Source organism: Euprymna scolopes, chromosome 5 (genome assembly GCF_053919585.1).
Source record: "Euprymna scolopes isolate OS-2025 chromosome 5, ASM5391958v1, whole genome shotgun sequence".
Lineage (NCBI taxonomy): Eukaryota > Metazoa > Mollusca > Cephalopoda > Sepiida > Sepiolidae > Euprymna > Euprymna scolopes.
The window spans coordinates 27,452,941-27,475,988 of record NC_136486.1 but is presented as its reverse complement, the minus strand read 5'-3'; the positions used below and the strand labels follow the sequence as shown (position 1 = coordinate 27,475,988).

Below are 23,048 nucleotides of genomic sequence, written 5' to 3'. Positions count from 1 at the left end.
TTCGCTGTAAAAAAAAAAAAAAAAAAAAAAAAAAACTACTTGATGAAATAAGGTGAATTTTTCCCCCGGAGAACTCCATTATCACAGATACGTACGATATAACCTTTTTTTTTTTTTCGATATTTTCATTTTTTTAATGTCTTGATTAAACTGTACAAGTACCATATTTGAATTATTTTATTTTATTTTTTTATTTTACTGTTAGAACGTCATCTCGTTTTTACTTTGACTCTGGTTCGTTTTCCTTCTGCCTTTTCATGTTGTTCACGTCATCCTGCATGGGTTTTGTCGGGTTCCAAAAATTTTGTCCGGTTCAGAAATTTCGGAAATCGTAATACTGAATTTCACATGAAAACAATGCTATCCATGTATTCCACGCATTTTTAAGATGATTATATCCAACAATTACGAAAATCAATAAGGTAGAAAATTATTTATTAAAAAAAATAATAGAATTTGATGAAAACGACCGTAAGACACGGGAGAGTTCCAAAGGTAGGTAATTTTCCGTTTCGATTCAAACAAGAGAGCCCAATTTTTCACCTGTTTACACGATTAAAGTTGTTTTTTTTTTTTAACAATTCAATAATGTTCAGGTGATTTTGACTGCATAATTTGGAAGCTACTATTGTAATTTATTAGATTTGACAAAAAACATGAGTAGAAACCATTGTTTTTTTTTTTGTTTTTTTTTTAAATCTGAAAACTCCATTTATCGACTACAAAATTTCGTCCTAATAGTGTAGAAGCGCCTCTTTGTTGTTTTTATGCAAAACTTGGGTGCTGGTTTAGTTACTTGCTCCGAATCCATTTCTGTCATTGTGGGATTGGAGTGTAAAATAAAAAATGTAAAATAATTTCCTCATACGTAATTTAACGAGCGGACTTTTTGACATGAGGAACATAATAAAAATTTACACCGGTTCACCGATTTTTGTTTTATAATTTAGTAGCGTTTTCTTTAATTTCACATTTAAATAGTGTCTTTCATCTTTAATTTGGATTTTTTTTTTCTCTAATGAATTCCACACATGAAAGTGAAATTGTGTTGATTGGCTAAGAAATTGACCAACTATTTTGTTTTGGACATAAGATCATCCAGTTTTTTCTTTTTTTTTTTTTTTGTCTAAAAAGTATTTAATTTCTTAGAATAAAAGGTAAGTATTTTTTGCACCTTTTCTTATTTAATGCATATATATATATATATATATATATATATATATATATATATATATATATATATATATATATATATATATATATATATCTTAAAAAATTTTTTTTTTTCCGATTGATCTCATTGATTACCGATTTAGGTGGTCACCCCCATGCGTAATTTCTAAACTGATAGGTTTTTTTTAGGCACCGCCAAAAATGGCCGCAAAATCAAGTTGTTGTTGTTTTTTAAAACGAAATTACGTTTATTAAAATCCATTATTTCTGAGTAACTTTTTTTTTCCAGAAAGATAAAACCCTGAATTTTATCATATAGGAAACAGAATAATGTAAAACTTTTTCTACTATTTTTAATTCAATTTTAAATGTTAAATTTTCCCAAAAAGTTAACAATTGACATTTTTTGTCTTGCACAAAAAACGTATTTAAATATTTAAAAAAAAGGGTTTTTGAAATAATTAATTAATTTATTTATTGTCTAACTAAGATTTAGGATGATTTTCTAAGAGAATATGCAAAAATATTATAATATAAGTACCTGAATTTCAAATAATTCCACTTATTCATATAGGTAACCAGATATTTCGCGTTGACGTAGAGTTCAGATCGACTCTGTTTACGTTTTCGTTTGATAAAAAGCAAACTATGGAAGACCAAACAGGCAAAAAAAAACATTTTTCAGTGACGAAAATTTCAATGTATTATTAAGCTGAGGCTGGCCAGTACCAGATGGGTGACCATTTGTATGCGTTTGGTTTTTAATGTGTATGTGTGTGGGGGCCAGGCTCCCCAAAATGGGGGGGGGCAATTTAAAGCAGAATAAAAAAAATTATTTCAGCGCGTTTGGTCCACCGTAGTCGAAAGGCGGCAAACGTTTTCAAACGGGATCGAAAAAAATCATGCTATTTTTAACACAAAGGGCACAATATTTATCGAATTTTTTTTTTTGGTATCGATTATTCAAAGCATGCCCTGTTTAATAATGGTCATGCATTATTCGGCTCGCTAAAAAAAAATTGTTAATTTATTTATCAAAAATTTTAAAATAGCTTTTTTCGTATAAATATTAAAAAAATTTTTTTTTTGTTTTGCTTAACTTAAATTAATTATTTTACTTAACATATTCACCGAATTTCACACTTCAAAACTCAAAAGCGGGATAATTAAACACAATCGAAGTTCTGATATTCAGACGTCAAAATAAGGTATGCAAACAATTTTTTTTTTTTTTTTTTAATCTATAATTCTGTCCCTTACAACAACACAATATGTTGATTTCAGTTTCAGATGATTATTTTAAGCATATTTGTTCCCACTTCAAAACAAGGGGGGGTTTTGTAAGCAAAAAAAAATATATATATAAATATCGTTTATGAAAAATAAGTACACTGTTATAAAGTTCATTCTTCTCCTAATAATTGCTGAAAATTTCGTATTGATCGGATAATTACCTGATTTTTAGTAGATTTTTAAAAAGACGGTCCGTCAAAAAGTACTGACCTGCCCCCCCAGTTTTGGAGGTGCCTAGTTTTTTTAAATTTTTTTTACTGGTTTATTGATTGGACACTTAAACCAGATTATGAAAAAAAAAAAAAAAAAAATCATTTCGACATTTGAAAGGGGTGCTCACTTTTTAGTTACAACATTTTGGTAAATCGGTCACCCATTATTTTATTTTATTTTTTTTTCTAAACACGGAAGTGTCTCTGGGAGATATAAAATGGTCCCATGTTGACGAAGCACGGCAGGCGTACGATATGGAAATTGACAACGGGATGGAAAATTACGAAACATTTCTCCAGCATGTTAGTGAAATTTATAATACTTAAAAAAATTTTTAAAAGTTTCGAAAAAAAAATTCCTACCTTTCATAAAAACAAATTATTAAAAAAAAAAAACACCCACAAACTTACTTTTCAATACAAAAAAAAAAAAAACCTCGAAACTTTATTTTCATAAAAAAACAATAAAAAAAAGTCATGTTAATTCTATTTTCTTTTTTTCTTTGAGAAACAAAAATAAACTTTTAACTCAAAATGACCCCTAATGTACTAATGTATAACATAAGAAACAGAAAAGAAACATTTATAATGCATACACAGCTTTATTTTCTCATATAACTACCATACGCTTTCAATGGATATTACCTGTTTATTTTCTTTATGGAATATACTTCCAAAATAAACTATTAAAGTTTAAAAACTAATAGAAATATTATTTTTTATTTTAAAAAAACAGTATTTACAAAGTGCCGGCACACCTTCATGCAGCCATTTTTTTTTTATGTAATAAAATCAATTGAATTTTACGAGTGAAATTTTTTTCAATTTTTAAACTTTAAAAATCTATCAATTTTTGTATTGGTTAAATTCTTACGATATTTTCAAGGTCAGTGTGAAATTTTATGCTCTTTCAAATAAACCGAATATAATATTTTAGACAAACGTTTTTTTTTTTTAAATTCATCCCCCCTCCCCATTTTTAAATGTCTATTAAAATTTTGGTACTCATGCAGAGAGTAATCTGTGCTGAAATAATAACGTTATTATTTAAAAAGCCATTCTTAACATGGGGAGAGGAGAGTGTTTTGTATCTATTCCGTACTTTAACCTTACAATTGAATAAAAAAACATATAAAACTTTAATTTAACATGGAAATATGATTTAAAAAATAGCGCGGATCACTCTCTGTATTAGCACCAAAATTTAAATAATTAATTTACGTAACAAAGTTTTATATATCACAAATTGAAGATAAAAAATCAATAAATAATTTATTGTAAATTAAAACAAACAAAAAAAAGAAGTGTTTTTTGGAAATTTACCTGTAAAGTCCAAAGTGTAAAACCTTTTTTGTTAACAACCACATTGATTTTTTTTTTTTTAATTGGAAACCCATGTTCTGCTTATATTGTCCAGTAAGTAATGGACGCTGACGACACATTTTTCTATTTCATTCAACGTTTTTGCTTTTTAGATATTTAAAAAAATATTTCATTCGATAAAGAAGAATGAAAATATAATAAATCAAAAATTTATATATTTCTTTGAGAAAAGAAAAAAAAAATTACTCGTGTTTTTTTTTTGTTAAAGGCAAAAACAAAAACTAAAATTTGACTATTTTTAAACTATGTGAACACATATTTCTTCAGACACAAGGCTAGATGGTTAATGTGAACGTGTGGTTTTTACTGCCTTCTGTCTGTAGTTCTAAACAAGGACAAACGGTTACTTTCAGTTTTTCGATAAAGACATAAAAATGCTTGCGTAATCGCACTTTTTTTCAAACAGTCGTTTAAAAGATTCCTTTATTTAAAAAATAAATGGAATTTAAAATATAAATATGGATAAATTCTGAACAATGAAGAATGGAACTAAATATTCAATAGTATTTTTTATAGGTAAGTGATTTTTTCGAATTTATATTGATTTTTTATAAGCGAAGTAAGTAAAATTTTGTCGATTTTCTTCAAATCTTTTTAAAAAAAACGATTTAAAAAAACAAATATTGCATAATTTGTTATTAAACCTTTTATTTTTTGAAAATTTGGTCTTTGCTTCTTTAATTGAAAAAATATTGAGGGCTTGAATTATATTTTTCAAGTACTTATAAGCTTGGAAAAATAGGAGGTCGAATTATTCAATTTTTTTTCACGCATTCTTAAGACACCTCTAGTGGTAGGCTCATGTCATTTTACTTTCTATGGTTTTGATATACCCGCGTTTTTATTGGTTACAAAATAGGTGACTGATTTACCAGAACATTGTAACTAAAAACCCCTTTCAAATGTCGAAATAATAATTTTTTTTTCATAATCCTTTTAATTAGTGTCCAATCAATAATAATCCAGAGAAAAAATTTCAAAAAACCTATCGGCATAGAAATTACGCAGGGGGGGGGGTGATGGTTGTACAACTCCGTCCAGACTTAACTTTTCAGAATAAAAAAAATTTTTTTTTTTTTGCATTTTGTTACGATTGGCCCCAGCGTACTATAAACACCCCCAATCTCCCCATGTTAAGAATGGCTTTCGAAATAAATGGTGCTTGTGCACTTTTGCTGCCGCACTATTTTTAAGTTTTTTCATGTTAAATTCAAGCTTTACGATGTATGTTTTTTGTTTTTATTAAATTATGAGGTGGAAGTACAGGATAATTACTAAACACCCTCCCCTCTTCATGTTAAGAATGTCTTTCAGAATAATAACGTTATTATTTCAGCGTGGTGGCAAAAGTGCACAAGTACTGAATAAACACCCCTAACTTTGAAAGCCATTCGAGGGGTGTTTATTCTGAAAGCTGTTCTTAACATGGGGAGATTGGGGGTGTTTATACTACACTGGGGCAGGTCGTAAAAAATATGAATTTTTTTTTTTTTTTCCAAAAAAAAAAAAAATTCTGATGACTTTTATCGTCAGGGATTAGTTTTCAATTTTTATGTTTTACTAAATTGAATACCCACTTTGTAACCATCATTGAGAAAAAATGACGACTCTATCACATGACTTATGAATATTCCTATCTAAAAAGGGGGTTACGAAGGGAACTTTCTTAACCCGCCTCTCCTATGTTTTCTTGAATAAATTATTTCTTTCCTTTAGTAACAATTATTTCTTGTAAATTTAAAACCAATCAGAAAACTCCTTATCTTCCCCAAATATAAATGTCATATTGGTAATATCCTACTAGCAATACACATGGACGATAAAGCACTTTGGATAATCAGATTTCAAGGGGCTTCTGCTAAAATAGTTATATTTTACAAACCAAAGCACTTTAAGTTTTCAAAATACCACCGTTTTGTTCAGAAATGAATATATTTTTAAATGAACTAATAAATAATAATGTACATTATATTTTTAAAAAGTTTTAAGCAAATAAAGTGATAAAAATGTTAACATCATAAAACAGTGTTTTCGGTAAGATTTTGTAACAACCCTCCCCTGATTTGTAAATGTCCGTACCGTGTTTGTAGTAAGAATTTTTTTATGGAATTTGGAAAATAGCCAGAACGAATGTCAATTTTAATAGTTTTGGGTGTCTGAAATATATTTGACCACTCGTTTTTTTGCTGTGTTAAAAAAAAACATTTCAACATGATGAGTTTGGAAAATTTTGAAAAAAATTTTCTTTGGACATCCACTTTTAAATAAAACAATGTTTTTATTATGTTTAATTTCAATCCCTAATTTTTTTTTCAATAAAATGAGCAAAGACCAAATTTTAAAATGATTAAAGGTTTAATCGAAAAATATACAGTATTTTTTTTTCATCGGTTTTCTTTAAAAAAGATTTTACAAAATTCAACAAAGTTTAACTTAATCCAAATCTAATAAATATATATAAATGCCAAAAATCACTTACCTATTAAAAAATACTAAGCAATGGGTGCTTCCATTCTTCATTCATAAGAATTTGTCCATATTTATATTTTATATTCCATGTACTTTTTAATTAAAGGATTTTTTAAAGCGAAGGTTCTATTTATTACAAGAAAACAGATTTACTTTATTAAATAGAAATAGTTCAGGAAGAGCAATAAGGAAGATAGTATTTTTGAATTGTTGAAAGCGCTAATCCTCCATCTTGGAAAAGATAATCTGTTTTGTGATTGTGTAATCCACCATTTTATCATTATTTAATGGTTGAGGATATTTGAAAAAAATTTTTTGTCATTGCTTTCATTGTAAGGTACCTTAAAAACATGATTTTATTTCCATCCGGATATTCAATGTGCACATATATTCCTTGTTGGCTTAAATACTTCTCACAACCAAATTATTTAATCGAAAAAAAATTAAATCTGTTTCAAGGAAGAATGAAGAGAAGAAATCTCATTGACTTGATTAAACATAGGCCATACCAAACTGCCATAAATATTAGTTGGACTCTGGGTGCATGTGTGACACCATCGCAGGAAACTAGTGATAATGTCCATTGTTAAGTGTTGAGACAGTTTGAGGCGAGTAATATATTGTCAACCCAAAAAAACAAAATCAACAATTTATTACCTACATTTTTTGTATACTTGCACGCGTCTACGGGACATTGCTTGAATTATTGAATAATTATGGAGTGTTAAATTCCAATTGTGAGCGCTTTGTTTTAGTCCATATAATGATTTATTCAATTTCCACACGCAATTTTTATTTTTCATTTTAAATCCCTCTGTAGGTAACTATAGATTTCACAGTCAATTGGAACATTTAAATAAGCATTTTTTTACATCCATTTGATGTATTTTTAAATTGTATTGAGCGGCAAGTTATAATAACATTCTAATTGTCGTTTAATTTGTCGTTGGTGAAAATGTTGCAAAATATTCCACTCCAGAAATTTGTGAAAAACCTTTTGCAACAAATCTTGCTTTAAAAGTTTTACTGCCAGAAGCTGTGATTTTTTTTTTTTAAAAACCCAGCATGAAGAAATTATATTTTTATCTGTTAGTTTTGCCACTATTTCGTATGTGTTATTTTCAGATAAAGCTTTCAATTCGGATATCATAGCTTGTTCCTATTCATAGTGATTTTCTGAATTAATCGCCTCATTATAACTTTCCGATGCGCTGTTCAACGAGTAACAGTAATCCACTGCGTAATCTTGTATCTTTTCAATTTGTAAGAAGTCTGGCCTTTTTTGCTCCCTTATTGGGTATCGATGTGTCTGGTTAATATTTTCATCAGAAGTTCTACTGTAATTGTCATCGTTATTAATATTTTCATTGTGATCGATTAAGATGCTAGGTAATATTTCACGTTTTTCATCCACTGGATCGCCATTTTTTAAATTTAATGTATCATTGAATTTTACACATCTAACCCTTTTTATGGCATTTTGGGCTGGAAAGTAGATTAAATATACTGGACTGTTTTTATCGTAACCTACGAAAATACCTTTTTCGCTTTTAGTATTTAGTTTACTGGTATTTTCTATAAATGTAAAACAATCAGAACCAAATAGATGCATTCTGTTCATCTTGGGTTTTACACCGCAAAATGCTTCATACAGCATTTTGCCTAGTTTTGTATTGAACAATCTATTTCTGATATATGCTGCTGCCATTAAAGCGTAAGTCCATAAACTATGCGCTAATTTCGATTCGATAAGTAGGCATCTTGTCATCTCACCCTTTCAGCTGTGCCATTTTGGAAGGGAGAATACGGCACAGATTTCTCGTGTTTAATACGGTGGTTAATTAATAGAAGTTCAAAGCCTTTACTAGTAAATTCAGTTCCATTGTCTGAGCGAATACATTTTACTGAGCCGTACGGGACAATATCAGCTAAATATTTCTTAGTGGCGAGGATCGTGTCGGATTTGTTTTTTAGAAAATAAACTATAATTAAACCAGAAAAATCATCAATAAAGTTCAAAACGTACCTTAGATTATTCCTCATTAGGCTGATTGGACCTGCTAAGTCAAAATGCACAAGAAAGACAATTTTCGTATCTGTTTGTCTGGCGTTCAACTTATATATTTTGTCATTTTTTCCTGTGCACACACATCACAATTTGGGAGATCATCTGAAGGTATTATTTTCATGCCTTCGACTACATTTGGTAATTTTTTAATATCAGCTGTATTGCAGTGTCCTAGAATTTTATGCCAGGTTTCCAAGTCGTGACAGGCAGTTTTTGAGGGAACCATACTTTTAAATAATATAGTCGGCCATTTTCTTTAATGTCAAATACAGTTCCATTGGGGTATATCAATTTTGAATTGTTTTGGTCAAACTTTATATTCGTGGCTTGTTTAATTGTAGCCAGCATGGAAAATATGTCTTGACTAAATGTAGGTATGAACAGAGCATTTTTTAGAATACAGTTACAGATTTTGCCTTTATTATTTTTTAGGGATATTTTAGCATCGCCTCTTTTCAAGACTATATCATTTACTTGATTACCGTCGGCAAGTTTGAATCAAAATTAATAAAATCAGATTCCTTGGTAATAACGTGTGCTGTAGCACCACAGTCTACAAGGAGATTTTTACTGTTTGTGGTATTGTCAAAGTTACATGTGAATAGAAAAGTATGTTCTTCCTCAAAGTTCTCAACGTTTTTTACGGATTCCATTTTAGAGTGTTTATATCGATATTGGAACTTTTGTGGTTGGGTCGTCCACAATTATAGCAGATAATTTTATTCTTGGGAAAATTACTTTTGGGAAACATGTTGCGGTAAGGTGCATAATTTGGTGGTGTCTGTTTTCGAGAAGCATTTTTGAACTTCATAACATTGCTGGAGTTATTATTGTCCACGATCATCCAATTTGTCTCTTCGTAACTACGCAATGCCACTTTAAATTCACTGAAATTTATGGGTTTGTCTTTTTGCGTTATAACAGTTGTAAATGGTTTAAAATCAGGTGGAAGTCCCTTGAGGGTCATTGATATCTACAAGCTATCGCTTATTATTTCACCTGAGAGTTTTAAGGCATTGGCAGTTGTTTCTGCCCTTATAACGTAGTCGGTAATAGTTTCATCCTCGTTACGTTTCAGAGATGTTAGTTCTGTATATAGTATATAATTTTATTTTTGGTTTCCCTTTTGATAAATAATGTTGTCTTAATATGGTCAATGCTTTCCGTCCGTCATCCAAGGCATCTCTTATAATCAGAGACAGACTTCTATCATCTAAGCATTGAATTAGTTCTGCAAAAACAGTCACATTCAAGAGATTCAGGGTCGTTAGGATTCTCTGTTGGAGATTGTATTACTTTGTGTAGTTTTCGAATCCTAAGATATCCTAGAAATTTTACCTGCCACAATTCGAATTTAGATTCTGATCTGTCAAAGAAAAGACGATGGCTGGGCGCATAACCTGTTAAGTGTTGAGACAGTTTGAGGCGAGTAATATATCTTCAACCCAAAAAAAACAAAATCAACAATTTATTACCTACATTTTTGGTATACATGCACGCGTCTATGGGACATTGCTTGAATTCCTGTTCTATTAAATGATTATGGAGTGTTAAATTTTAGTTTTTCTGTCTAGGCTGTGTTGATCTGTTGCTATCAGTTAATATTGATCCCCAAAGCTCTTCCAATTTGGTCCAAACCATGATTTGTCTTCCACTATGATCAATTTGTGACTATCATCAACTAGACAGTGTCCACAGCTGTCACAAACCCCAGATTGTTTGCAAACCACTCCCAAACGTTGTCATAAAACTCATTGCAAATACTAAAACTAAATCTAAATATATCTCAGGTCTTTTTTGTTCCCATTTACCACCATACCTTGATTACAACCTCACCTAAGCTTTTCTTTGTGTGCATTGGTGAACAAATTTCTATGCCTTTGTTTTTTCACGAATCTGAAAAACTTATTTCCTCTCTTTTGTCATACTTTTTCTTTCAACTTTTTTCTATCCATTGGATACTGTCCTCGACTTTTGCAAACTGCTCCCAAACATTGTAAAGCTGTTGTAAAACTCATTGCCAATCCTAAAATTAACTCTTAATATATCTAGCATCTTAAAATGTATCACCTTGTTCCTGTTCACTCACTGCTACACCTTGATTGCAACCCTCACCTTAGCTCTCCTTTGTGTGCATTGGTAAATAATTTTCTATGCTTTTTTCCTTCCACCAACTCCATTTCCTTTGTTTTTCCTTCCTCTTTTTTGTTATTGTTTTTTTTCTTTCCTTTTTGTCTTCAAAACATTTGAGTTGGAGATGCTAATAGTATCACAAACAAATCTCACTGACTTGACTATACATAGGCCATACCAAACTGATGTTAGGGGAGAACTTGAATGCCTACTGGAGAGAACTTGAATGCCTACTAGACTCTATCCTCAGTGTCTAAGGTCTCTCTGTTCAGGGGTTTGTCAGAAAACCTGGCATGAGTATACTTTTCCCTAGGAGTAAACCCTGAGCAAATATTCAAAATTTCATAGTATTCACTGCCCAAATAAGATCTCCTTACTATAGCTAACTTACAAGTAATGTTACCTCATGTAGCAGCACAAAACTGGATACTCTACCAGACTAGACAAATTCCTGTCCTGGAATCCAGTAAGACCAAGAGACAAAAACGAAAGATATACTACAACATATGAAAATGGTTAATTGGGGAGAGGAAAATTATGTTCTCAATTTCTTTACTAGCTCAGTATTTGAGAGATAAAGAACTTTAATGGAACATTCGATTATATATGTATCTCGTATAGAATCCAAGTGTTAGCCCCAGGTTGTGGGCTCCTTGATTTCTGCGAACTTTGACGGAAGTAAAATTAAACAAAAAAAAAGATGTAACATCACTTAGGGAAGGTGCACTATTCCTCATAAAAGCTAATGTAAGTAAGACATAGTGAGGAGATCTTATTTGGGCAGCGAATACTGTGATTTCGAATATTTGTTCAGGGTTTACTTCTAGAGAAAAGTATCCTCATGCCAGGTTGTTCTGACAAATCCTTGTACAAAGAGATCTTAGACACTCGAGGATAGTGTCTAGTAGGCATTCACGTTCTCTCCAGTAGGCATTCAAGTTCTCACCATCCACTCTTTCATCATAAAACAAGAACATGTGGAAAATTGTATACAGTGATACACATTTTGATGGAATAAAAAATCTTGTCCATGCACATTCAATAATATAAAAAAGAGAAATGATTAAAATACTGGATCCTTGCAACATAAATTTCCTAAAAAGAAAAACGGCCTTTAACACGTCCATTGATGAAATTTCACTTACAATCACACATTGATGCATAAATCCATAGCATATTGAACCACCTAGATGGGCATAACCAACGCACATACAATTATACAAATGTTCGATTACAAACAGAAATAATCTTGGAAAATAATATGCATATACTATCAAAAGTAACAACAAAGCTCACAAAGCAAATAAAATTGTCGACATAAAATAAAAAAATATTTAATTTAATCACAACCTTAAATAAAATCCTGACTACAACTTGAATGTCTTCAAGTCCAACGTTAACAAATTCCTAATGATCCGCCCCCTTAAGTAAACACTTCATCAAATCTCCAGACTAACGTACTGTTCGTGCAATAACCCTTATCTCTGAGTGGCTTGCAGGCCTTGATAAGTGGTGATCACCATGTAAAAAAAAACCCCACTTGGATAAACTACTTACAATATGTCCCAATAATAATGATAATTTCATTTAATGTATTTAAATGTAAACAATATTTAAGTTTTATTTATGTTTTTATTTACAGATGTTCCTGTTTGAAAAACATTGGATGATTTTTTTGTGATATTCTCTAAAGAAATAGAAATCACTGTATGTTAAGTTGTAACAAAAGTCTGAAACATCCATACTGCAAAGAAAAAATATTCTCATCACAAATGCGATTCATCATTTTGAAATAGATATAAACAGGAAAAAGCAATGGAGAAACAAACTAAACAAAATACATCTTCTAACATGAGTGTTTTGGACTCTTCTCTTAAAAAAAATACAACTTTAGCACAATACATGCTAAAACGTATAAAACAAAGTAAGTTTACCTGTGAAGCATGTGGTTATTGTTCTTCAGATAAATCAAACTTCGCTAAACATCGTCGAATACACACAGGAGAAAAGCCATATTCCTGCAATACATGTGCGTCTTCTTTTAGTATGAAAGCAAGTTTATTTCAACATATGAAACAACACACTGTTGAGAAGCAAATTTCTTGTCAAATTTGTGGAGCTTCTTTTAATCAGGAATCACATCTGGCAAAACACATTAAAACACACACTGAAGAGAAACAATACTCTTGCAAAGTTTGTGACTCCTCTTTTACTTATGACTTTATGTTAGCAGAACACATGAAGGAACACGTTAAAGAAAATCCATATAATTGCAAAACCTGTGGTTATTCTTGTTCTCAAAAATCGAGCCTTACTAGACATGTTAGAACACACACAAAAAAAGAGAAACCTATAAACGAAAGTAAGTTTACTTGTGAAAAATGCGATTACACTTGTTCACAGAAAGCAGACCTTGCAAAACATATGCGAACACACACTGGAGAAAAGCCATATTCCTGTAAGGAATGTGGAGTTTCTTATACTCTGAAATCAAGTTTGCGTGTGCATTTACGGAAACACAGTGGAGAGAAGCCATATTCTTGTGAAATATGTGGATATTCATGTATTTGGAAATCAACATTAGATGAACATGTACGAATGCACGGTGGCGAAAATCCTTATCTGTGTGGAGTGTGTGGCTCAGAATTTTCACACCTTTCCGCTTTCAAAATCCACATGAAGGAACATGATGCTGAAAAAATTGAAAATATCAATGAAAAACTTGATGAAAAATGTGGAAACTTTTACATTTGTGATGTGTGTGAAACAGCATTTTTAAATAAATCTGCTTTAAAGCGTCATGAGCGAATACATTTGGAATAAGTCAGAAAGACAACCTTGGTTGAAGTGAGTGTCCCTAATGATGGAGGTCTGAACAGAGCTGAAAGGGAGAAACAGATCAAATATAAAGGTCTCATGTATGATATAAAAAAAACCTGGAATCTTAGGGGGGTATCCATCATACCAGTTATTATAGGTGGCTCAGGGCTTATGAAGAAGAACCTGAAGTCCTACCTAACTAATATTCCTGGTAAACCAAGTGCAAAAGAGATCCAGACAATTGCACTTAAGGGAACAACCAGGATACTAAAAAGAGTTCTCGGTTGGTTTCAGTAAAAAGCAGTGCAATGTTGGCAGCTGGTTTGGCTTCCTTCTACCCAACATTACAATCTTCAAAGGAAGAAAATAAAAGTTTCAATGTGAACTCATATAAAATATAATAAAATAAGATCACCTTGATATTACTACACACTAGCCTATACAAAAAAAGTAAATGTTTTTCAGAAAACAGTCCTTAGCAGCACACTTCACCAGAATAAATAAATTCTTTTGCTGGACTCCGAGACCAAAAAAAGACCATAAGAAAGTTAAAGTATAACATGATCAGACTTAGAGAAAATTTATATTCGTCACTGCTTCAGTAACTTCAGCTTTGAGAAGTAGGGGAGAACCTTAAATGCACATGCAGATATCCATGTATTTACTGAAGAAATCAAGTGAAAGGAGCTCCTTGATTTCTGATAATTTACTAAACGAAAATGAAAGAAAAAGAAAAGTAATGTCTTTGTAAAATGTGTGACTCTTATTTTTAAATGAAATTCAGATGCAAACATACACTGGTATAAAAAGGTCATATTTTTGTAAAACATCTTTTTTTTTTACTTAGGAATCAAATTTAGTTGTGTTTCTAAAATATCTTTTTTTTTACTTAGGAATCAAATTTAGTTGTGTTTCTAAAATATCTTTTTTTTTACTTAGAAATCAAATTTAGTTGTGTTTCTAAAACATCTTTTTTTTACTTAGGAATCAAATTTAGTTGTGTTTCTAAAATATCTTTTTTTTACTTAGGAATCAAATTTAGTTGTGTTTCTAAAATATCTTTTTTTTTACTTAGGAATCAAACTTAGTTGTGTTTCTAAAACATCTTTTTTTTACTTAGGAATCAAATTTAGTTGTGTTTCTAAAACATCTTTTTTTTACTTAGGAATCAAATTTAGTTGTGTTTCTAAAATATCTTTTTTTTACTTAGGAATCAAATTTAGTTGTGTTTCTAAAATATCTTTTTTTTTACTTAGGAATCAAATTTAGTTGTGTTTCTAAAACATCTTTTTTTTACTTAGGAATCAAATTTAGTTGTGTTTCTAAAATATCTTTTTTTTACTTAGGAATCAAATTTAGTTGTGTTTCTAAAACATCTTTTTTTTACTTAGGAATCAAATTTAGTTGTGTTTCTAAAACATCTTTGTTTTTACTTAGGAATCAAATTTAGTTGTGTTTCTAAAATATCTTGCAAAAACAATTTGTTGAAATGCGTTGCTCCTTTTTTCCAAGGAAGATGAAGTTCGAGACATGCAAACACAACAGAAAAAAGCATACTCCATCAAACTCTATAATTTGGATATTATGATCAAATCATGTTCAACTGTACAATACAAATATTCACTAAAAAGAACCTATGTACCTGCAAAGTTTGTTACTCTTAATCATATCAATCAACTTTAATAGAGTGAACATGCCACTTAGCACCTAATGTTTGGTTGCCAAATACTATTACACAATCTACTACAACAAATTATGCAAATACCTCTACTAACTTATTCAAAGAAAAATGATACCACCCCAACAGCCCTTAAGCAGCTCTTAACAGCACACTCCACCTGAATATATAAATTCCTGTGCTGGAATCCAACAAGACCAAGAAAAGACCTCAAGAAAGATAAAATTTAACATTATCAGTCCTAGAGAGGAATATTTATATTCTTCACTGCTTCAGTAACTTCAGGTTTGAGAAGTACGAGAAAAGCTTAAATGAACACGCAGATATCCATGCATTTACTATAGAAATCAACTGAAAGGCGGTGTAGGTTTTGTGAATACTTTCAAGAGATTAGATAGGCCTACAAAACTTAATAAACTTTGTTTTTATCTGTTCAGGTACTCCCTTATACTAGAAGGATGATTAAAGTTGATCAGATTCTTTCTTCAAGTTCACCAGGATTAGGAAAGGACCATAACACGCTTCGACACTTATGCAGAACACAAACCGTGCTGGAACAACGGTGTTATGTAGAAATCCATTCTTTACTGTTCTGTATCTTCATCGTTAATAAACTAACGCACCACAAAAATTGGATCCAGCTTGAAAAATTAAATAAAAAAAAAAATGTAGGATATAACGGACCAACTTACCAGAGTATAGCTGCCCCATGGGGGGGGGGTGACGATGCTCTTCTAATTTCCAAAACGAATGATTGCTTCCTAGCTATGCTAACAGATGGCAGTTCTTTTATTTCTTTTTATGGCGGCTTCAAATAACCAAAAGTTTTAGACCAATCAGAAAAAAAGGTTAATTATTTATTTTTTTATATTCTTTAAAGTTTATTATCATTTATATATAGATACATTTTTATTTTTAGTTTATATTTAATAAAAATATCAGAAATACGACACCACAGGAGCTCTTTGATTTTTGAAAGTTTACTGAGTTATTGAGAGCCTAAGCCACCTAATGTCTAATTGCCAAAAACCTTTGACAGCAACAAACTCTGCAAATACTTCTATTGGAAGATTTGCAGAGAGATAATGCTTGACAGATCATCGACCATCTGACAGCATAAGCCTTCATTTCCACCGATAGCATCAAACAAAAGGTTCTATGATGAAGGTGGACAGGTCGGCAAATACATAAAAGACAAATCCCTTAATTTCTTCAAACTAACTGAGGTAAAATTAAAAGAAACGAGAGAGAAAGAGAGGAGTGGTCTTTGATCTTTGTACAGAGATTCATAAGAACATGAGTATAATTACCTATTACTTGTATCTTATACTTACTAATCAAATATTTCACAAATAGAAACTGGCAGGATGTCTCCCAGAATAAACAAGATCCCTTTAGAATTGCAATGTAGTTGTTTATGTAGAGAAAGGGATGGAGCAATTTCTTGTGATACTATTATGAGGGACATTCCAAAAATAATGCCTCTTATTTTTTATTCTGACAATGTATCAGATGGGATTGCAAATTGCATCGTTTTGATGACTGGGCTTATACATTCATGATTTGAAAGTTTCATCTCTCTGTTGCAGATATTGACTGTAAGACTCTAGAAAAGCAACCCTGACATGGGTGTGCATCAGAAGTAGAGATGCACCATTGAATTCCTTCATGCAGAAAAGATTGAACCAATCAAAATTCACCGACACCTGTTGAATGCTTATGAAGCCGATGCAATTGATGTCAGTAGAGTTAGAAGAGAAATTAAACGTTTACTTGACACCATCTTCAAGTGTCTTTGGTCTTTGTCTATACAAAAACTCATCAGAATATGTTAGCATGAATATACCCACTTTGAGAAAACCTGACCAATTGTTACATTAATAGAAATAATACTAAGCTGGATACTCCATAGGAAAGGCCTGACCTTGGAGTGTGAAAAAATTTAAGCAAAGATCACAAGAAAAAGAAACTATAACATAATTATTGAAATAAACAGCATTCTCTGTTGCTTCATTTACTTAAGGTTTGAGACTGGAGGAAGAAAAAAAGCAGTATTCAAAGCTTAGGAAAAAGGATAACATCAATCTTTAAAAACTTTTTCATATAAATGTAACTCGTAAAAACATCAATTATTAGCACCAGATGGGTGGGGGTGGGGGCTATCAAGTGTTAGCCACAGAAATGGGGGGAAGGGCTTTATCTCTGAAAACTAGCAGAAAGAAAATATTTTATGTGGGTTTTTAAAAGTAAAATATTGCTGGGTAAGTTGAAGTAGAGTAACAATTGAACATATCTAAGGTTCAATTGTCAAATGTAATTTGCCACCAGCATTTATTGCTCAGAAACTGTCCGATTTACTAATCTGTATTATGAAACCATGTTATAGAAGTTTAGATGTACCTTATTTATGTAGAATCCCATGTATCTACTTCCTCTGTTGCTAATGGGAAAATATGGATATGATATTCAATGAATACATTTATATCGGAATAAATTTAAGTTAAGCATATTAATACACCAGAGAGAAAACATTCTTTTAAAAAGGCCAATTGAAATAATAAAAGCTGGAAGGACATGTCAGAATAAAAAAGATCTGCTTGCCATTGTGTTTGTCTTGATTATTACCGGTCTTTGGTTTCTCTCCATACAGTGATTCATCAGAACACCCTAACATGAGTATTCTTACCCTTAGAAATCCTGATCAAATGATGAAATAATAGAAGCTGGAAGGATGTCTGTCAGAATAAAAAGATCTGCTTGGCATTGTGATTTATGAAGCTAGTAATGGTGCAACTAATGATGCTGCCACAATTAACAATACGCAATTATATACTCCATAAGATAAGCTTGATCTTTGAGTCTGGAAAAAAATTGAGCAAAGACCACAATGATAAAGAAACTATAACAGTTAATTCTTAAAAACTCTATTGTGTCACTTATTCAATATTTGAAAAATGAGGAAGATAAAAAGCAGTATTCAAGACTCAGGAAAAAGGAATAACACCATTTCTTAAAAGCTTTATATTAAACTCATAAAGAAATCAATTGTTAGCCACGGAAGTGAGGAGGGGCTTTATCTCTGAGAACTAACAAAAAGAAAATATTTTGTTAAATATGTGAGTTTTTAAAAATAAAATATTGCTAGGTAAGTTGAAGTAAAATAACAATTGAACATAACTGAGGGTTAAGTGTAATTTGCTACCAGATTTTATTGCTCAGAAACTCAGATTTTACTAAATCTGTATTATGAAACCACGTTACAGAAGTTTAGATGTAGCTTATTTGTGTAGAATCCATATATCCATTTCCTCTGTTGCTAATGGGAAACTATGGATATGATATGCAATAAATGCATTTACACTGGAATAAATTTAAGTTAACCATATTAATACACTGGAGAGAAAACATTATTTGAAAATGCATGTTATTTATTTTTAGTTCTAGTTTAAGTTGACATATACACGAGCACTTGTTAGAGATTATCAATGTTCATTTCTATTTTCTGGTCAGTTAAGGTAACAGGCTTAAATAATACAAATATCCAGTCCTCATCTCAAAAATTCAGAAACATAGTTACACATTACTTAGGGAATAATTCATCATAAATTCTGGTCAGTTTACTTAATTGTCAGGGGTGAACCAAGGAAAACCTGGGATGAAGTAATAATGATGAACTACAAATAATGAGCAATAAATAAAGACCTGACCAGAGATAAGTCCATTTAGAAAGAAATTTTTAAAATCCAGCCATCACATGCTTTTAACATAAAATAACCAACAGTTACACATTACTTATGGAATAGTCTATCAAACATATTTACACACTGTAATAATGTAGTGAAGTGATATTTGATTAGTGAGAAAATGCATGGGAGTAAGTAATCAGAAAATGATACAATCGATGTGTAAGGTGGGGTTTAAAGACAGGCTTTATCTAACGACCCGGGAGGAAGATTTCATTTTGACTGTATAAAGACATCTTTGCAAAACAGATGACTTTGATGGTATGGCCATGTTTAAAGAATGGATAAGAGTTCTTGCGTTAGTAGATGTGAAGAGTTGAGGTAACAAGATTAATTGACTTGCAAACATGGGAGGAAGTTAAGTCTAATATGATGGCGATTTAAACTTTCAAAGCCATAATTTATTGAATGCACCCGATAGTTGCAAACTCTTAGAATAAAAAAAAGATGTATCAGCTATTAGATTGCACTGCATTTCAATGCAATGTACAGTGTTAACACTTTTCATAACACTTCATATGATCATATAGAAGTGTTTTCTATTAAATCACATTTTAATGAACACTGAGATGAGAGATGTCTTGATTGAAATCTATTTAAAATTGATGAGATTAATGTTAATAGTGACAATTTGGAAATAGAACTTGTTTGTATTTTGATTTATTTTATTTGCCTGGTGTTGTAAAATATGTACACACTTTGAGTAAAAGAAAATAATTCCAGAGTACTTCTTCTTTATCAAGTTATTTTTATTTTTGTTTTTTCTGAGTCATATTTATTGTTTATGGATATCCAGTAAGAATTCAGTTTTTGGAAAATTTTATTTTGAAGAAACTATACTTTGACACAGCAGTAAATAATAAACCAGCTGTATCTATTGATAATAAAATCTGTTAGTTTATTAGAGATAGCATGTTTTTTTATGCAATTATTGATGTATATATCAAAAATAAAACCCGAAACATAAATGGTTATTATTAGGTTGATGCCAAAACAATATCGTTTTCTCGCATATGTTACTTTTATATATGATTTCTGAATTAATTCATTGATATATATATATATATATATATATATATATATATATATATAGCTATGTTACATCATTTTAAAGCACGTTTTTTGCTCTATCGAATCGTGTTATTCGTTACTGTTCCCAACATCTGTTTCTTTTTTTTTAGGCTTTTCGATAGCATGGACAAAATTCAAATCTGCACGATTTTCATATTCCAGTTCAAACAAGGCTGAAAAGCTGATGAAACAGCTTGCGATATCAATGATGATCAGGAACCACTAACAGACGTGTGGCACAATGGTGGTTCAAGAAATTGCGCAATGGTGATGAGAGCCTCTAAGATGAAGATGGTTGCGGCCGGTCAACTGTGGTTGATAACAAACATTTGAAAGCCTTAATTAAGCCAATTATTTTAGTAAGAAAGATAACGAAATAGTAATTTGTTCTAACCAAAATAATAACAGGAGAAATACATCTTTTCTGGTAATAATAAAAATAAAGTTCGTTTAATTTTGTTTTTGAGTTTCCAATTCGATTTTCAAGTTTGATGAGTGCAGATGACTTTTTTAGCAGTGATTCAGCCAGAGTATTCCAACATTGACATTTACCTTGTTTTTTCTTGCTAGGCTGTACAGTCGACTCACTAATTTCGTTTCGCTAAAATTTGTATTTCATTCCATTTTTTATATCTGTTCGTGACCACCATCTTGTGTACGATTTTAGTCAAGATTGCCCATTCCTTGTATTTTTCTATAATATTTTACTAAATAAGGAAGTACTTTGAAAAGTATTTAATTATTATTTTAATTATTTTTGGGGTTTGTTTTACAATACACAGAGATTCAAAAAAGTAGTAAAAAAAATAAAATATACAAGAAATAAATTTTACCATTGGCTATAAAAGTTACTTTGTAACATACCTGAATCATTTATTGGTGTTTTAAAGTAGTTTTAAACGCTCTTTATTTAATCTCAAATATTAACTTTTACGAGTCTTAAGGATTCAAGATAGGGAAAAAATGCTCCCCTCTTCTTCGTGAGGAAGGAGCAAGGAGCCTGGTTTTCAGATTTGTTTTTTGTGCATATTTTTGGACACTGAATCGTGCACAATTAGAAAATAAAATACTCAACAGAATGGAAAAGTGGTCCAAAACAAATATATAACATTTAAAATAGATAATAAAATGAAAGACTCGTTCCTGTAAGTTTCTTTTTCTTTGAGGGGGTGGGGGTTAATGACGGATCTCTCTCTATGTATATATATAGTTTTAGGGATAGGTATCTCAGAAAACGAATTTTTTTGGGACGGGAGATATCTCACCTTTTGTGATACTAGTATGGACCAACACAATAAGATGCTTATGCAGAGAAATACTATGCTATTTCTAAAAATACTATTTTAAATTTTTTCAGAATATTTGTGTGAATTTTCAAAAGGAGAATGAAGGAAAGCGGTGTGAAAAACAAAAAAAGAGGAAGCAAAAAAGAATAAAGGCGCGCTGTTGAAATTCATTGAAAAGAACTCTATGGTCGAAATCAGGGAAACAAAAGGTGAAAATCATGCTGAGACTGAAGATAAAGTTGATATTGCTAGCGTTGATACTCTTACTTTGGAAGTCGACATCGATGATGATGATGATGATGATGATGCATGTGAACTAGAAGAATTGGAAAGGCAATCACTAGTTGGCGCAAAAACATATGCTGCAATCGTGACCAATTTTACAGATGTTGGTCTATGGCCTGTTGCGATTAACCATGTTTATGAGGCAGCACCTCTATCATCAATTCAATGAAGTAGTGCGACCAGGAACGAAAACAAAAGGCGGCGTTAGAAAGCTAACAAAAAATGGTTCTATCGGGTTTTGTGGAACGGCGAGAAAAGTTTGCAAACATGTATGGTGTATTCTCCTTCCAGAGAAGACCTTATTTTGCTTCTGCTGAAGAGTGTTTTCAACTGCACTGTATATATGTATGTGTGTGTGTGTGTGCACAATACAGGACGATTGTAAGGTGTTCCACTAGAAACACCTTACTAAACTGCTTGAAATCAAATACTACATAATCAACGACTCTGAAACATGCATAAAATTCCTGTAGAAAACCAAATGTTGTTTTTGTCATTTTTTACACTTAAGTATTTCTGTTGCAATTTTTTTTTTTTGTACCAAGGATTATGTAACCGCATGTATATTTTGTATTCTGTTTCTATTTTGATTCATACATTATATTTGTTGTATTTTATTCTTTATTGAATTGGGTTTCAGAAAAACCTGTCATTGGTTTTGAATAAAAAGGCAATGCTAGCTCCTTTGGAATGATGTCACGCAATCCAGCACAAAAATCTTTCTAAAAGATCTCTTGGTTGAAATGCATAAGATAGTGGGTGAATGTCTAGTATCTTGTAAGATGCCCCATTCCAGCTATAACCAAATAAGAAGTCACTGTGTGTGAAAGTTCTGGCATATTTTGTAGTTGTCATTACCAAAATACGTTTTTTGATGTAACAAATATTAAAAAAAAAATGAGGAAAGAAAAAATAAAGCAAAATGCTGGGGAATTTAAACAAAGTCTCAACAATAAAGATAAAGTAAAAATAAACAAAAGGGATGCAAAATATAAAAAAGGGAGCAAATGAAAACCAGACCCAAAGAGAGTATGAATTTAGTCAAGTTTTTTTAAAAGAAATAAAATGCTGATTGTTTTTATTTCCCAAAGCGAGGGTTAACAATTAACCTTAAGTACCAATCATAAAAATAAACAGAAAATACAAAAAGGAGTCTCTAATTTAGAGACTAATTCTAGAATTAATTCTATCGAATGGCACGCAAAAGTTAAATTTATCATCTAAATGATAGTAACAAATTAAAAACGGGGAAATATACATTGCCCCTTTTGAAATAATAACACAGGAAAAAATAGTCTTACTTGATATGTAAAACCTGAAAGGAAAGAAACATGCAAAAAGGATCTTTTAAAAATGTTCTCTTTCTTTCAGTCCTTTTCTTTGAGAGGCACTCTCTCAATCTTCTAGAACGTTCCAGTTCTAATGTTTTTTTTC

General features: G+C 31.0%; 2 long non-coding RNA genes across 2 annotated transcripts in view; one reads left to right on the top strand and one right to left on the bottom strand.

The window, feature by feature from the left end:
- LOC145276753 (uncharacterized) overlaps positions 1-23,048 on the bottom strand; it is a 135,059-nt gene that overhangs the window by 38,629 nt on the left and 73,382 nt on the right. The gene's annotated exons all lie outside the window — the stretch shown is intronic.
- LOC145276752 (uncharacterized) lies at positions 163-22,167 on the top strand. Its single transcript, XR_013868005.1, has 2 exons — positions 163-1,157; positions 12,374-22,167. It is a non-coding gene; the product is annotated as an uncharacterized LOC145276752 (long non-coding RNA).